The 2,710-nt window shown below is 34.0% G+C and overlaps 1 protein-coding gene across 6 annotated transcripts in view; it reads right to left on the bottom strand.

Annotated features, from left to right (window-relative positions):
* Nucleotides 1-2,710, bottom strand: part of LOC106460467 (protein FAM49B-like) — a 63,726-nt gene that overhangs the window by 42,062 nt on the left and 18,954 nt on the right. For 2 of the 6 annotated variants that reach the window (XM_022387371.1, XM_013920182.2), the window contains exon 1: nt 684-941. The exons of 2 other annotated variants lie outside the window; for them this stretch is intronic. The gene's annotated coding sequence lies outside the window, so the exon portion shown is untranslated. 2 more of the 6 variants (XM_022387355.1, XM_013920190.2) reach the window with 2 other exon arrangements.

Raw genomic sequence — 2,710 nt, 5'->3', positions numbered from 1 at the left:
GACCGTCACATTATAATGTCCACACATCTGAAAGGGCGAGCATGTTTGGTGGGACGGGGATGGTCTTTTGGATGAAAATGGCATAAATATAAATGTAGGTCATTGATTGTATGGAATGACAGTTTAAAATGAGGATATATAGTTTCAAAACACATTTGACTAAAAATAACTGGACTTATGTGAGCCACATTAGTCACAAATATTTCTACAAGGCAAATATAGAATCACAATTTAGAGAGAAAAAATAGTTAATCATACTCCCCAACACCACTGTAAAATATACAATGGTTCTATTTCAACAAATGAAGAGCATGTTAAATTAACTGCTAGTAAGTTATATGTACTAGACTCCCTGCACAATTACATTACTGCCCAGTAACTATAAAATTAAACTGTCTATCAAACCCAAAACATCTGATAAGTTGTAGACATAGCCAATTATTTTTATACGACTAATTTTACAGTTTATTAAATATTTTAAACAAAAAATATTACAATTAATCAACTACTTATTTCTTTTTCAAAAATACTTAATACCTTACAAAACATAAGATGGGTAATTCTAAAATTATTTCGTATTATAAATTCATAAAACGTTAAAAAGAAAAGATGTTATACTATTATTATATGAATGCGTGCTCTATGACGTATATCTCAAAACCATATATTATTCACGGTACAACCTTTTCCAACCTGGCGTTATTGATCCAAGAATCTTTGTACTCACTGCTGACTGAACGTTAGGCCTGAAACTGAATACAGAGCGATTATATTGTAGCAAGTTCATAATTCAGGTAAAATCCCACACTTGAAACGTGCATCCTTTGCTAAACTGAACGCTTTTGTATTCCAATGGCATCTAAATATTTTAATTTTTAAATCCAATTATACCATACAGTTATAGTATTAGGCTGAAAGTTTAAAGGTAACTATACAAACAATCACCCCTACCCTACTCTGCAACTCAGCCAATCTCATACTTTTCCTTCCGGTATGCTCACGGAATGACATTTTTCTTGGCAGCACATGACCATCGCTAAGATTGTCAATATACCCCTCCGGAAGTAGATGGTTGCGCCTGGCCCACTTCCTGCTAAATTGACAAGCGTGTGGTGGTTTATTGGTTGTCAATGGAGAGTTACTACTGTATTTTAGAGCAAGGACATATAAGCTGCAATATGTATTTATTTATATAAATTTGTCACGTGCTTTCTCTACATCCTTCGTTGTTCTTATTCTTAACATAACTGACTGAAAATGCCGTAATGACTCTGCTAATCTAGAATATTCTATAAATGAAATTATACTAATTATGATACGTACGAACCCAAGGGTATTTATTTTTATTCCAGCGATGTGTTTGTTAAAAGACAATACTGTTTACAATTGTTATGATGAACACCTTTTCTAAGCTGACAAGTATTATGAAAATTAATTATACTTACCATCAGACATCAATATTAGGCTTATTATATTTTTAACACTATGTTTTTTATTCAGTCCTTAGGGTTTGTTTTTTTTTTAAAGAAGGGTGTATGATCATGCAGACGGTAGCACTGCCTATACAATGATGGCTCGGTTTGTTCATCGAAATGGTATTTTAAATATATCCTCAATATGTCATCAGAACTTTACAATACTATACAGTGTTTCCTTTTATAACAAATGTCTGTAAATACCCTAGCAAAAAGTTTGAATTTCTTTGTCTTCCTCCTTCTGCCTCTTTTTATTACACAATAACTCAAAAACCAATACAATGGTGTTAACCAATTTCATTGAGGTGATATTGTTTCAAACGAAGTATCACAAGCGTATAGCCCGTCAAAAATGACAGGGCAAGTACCACCATCCCCACCCTATAATATACCCTAACATCGCATTTCATAGCTAACTGAAATAAATAAATTTTGCGAAATCAACACTGACTGACAAAGAAGCAGAAAAGTGCAATCAAGCAGTCAAACGTCGGTAAATTCCTTTGTGAGCCAATCAAAATTAAGATAATTCATTAAATGAACTCGTGGCGTATTCATAGAATAACTATTGGTTAAAATCAGTTAGATTAACAACTTATAATATATAGAAAAGCCATTGCGTTTTGATAACACTAGGTTCCAACAATGACCTTTATGTCATGTTGCTTAGCAACAAATGTATCTGTATAAATACTGTTAGGACAGCGGAAGTCACGTGATTCTGGTAACACGTGATGAGTTTCTAGAAAGATCATGAAGGCTCGAGTGTTTGCCAGACGCCCTCTATTTTTGTATATATATAAGCCCGGCAAATAAAGCGGACACAAGAAGTGACAGCATAGAGAATTGCAGATAAACAGACAGATAATTGAGTCAAGTGAGCGATAGTGACCGTAAGTAAAGTGAGTGAATCGTTGTGAATTTTAGCGTGTGTTTAAGTTAAAGTGACTGTAGACATTCTGTGTATTGCAAAGTTGTATTGAGAAAAAAATAGTTTTATTTAAGAAAGGACTTGTATCGCTGAAGTTCCCCGGGAAGAATTTATACGGGAAATTATCAAACAAGCATATACGTAAAAAATTGGTGTCAGAAGTGGTATGGGACCCCACGTTGCTGTGTGGACTTCAGGGCTCTTAACAGTATAACCGAAAAAACTCATACCCACTGCCAAGAATTGATGATACTATTGATGCCCTAAGTGGAGCCAAGAGGTTTTCAACTCTAGACTTAAAGTC

The sequence above is a fragment of the Limulus polyphemus genome, unplaced genomic scaffold (assembly GCF_000517525.1).
Source record: "Limulus polyphemus unplaced genomic scaffold, Limulus_polyphemus-2.1.2 Scaffold33, whole genome shotgun sequence".
In the NCBI taxonomy this organism is placed as follows: domain Eukaryota; kingdom Metazoa; phylum Arthropoda; class Merostomata; order Xiphosura; family Limulidae; genus Limulus; species Limulus polyphemus.
Note: the sequence above shows the minus strand (reverse complement) of the source record. Positions and strands in the feature narration are given on the sequence as shown.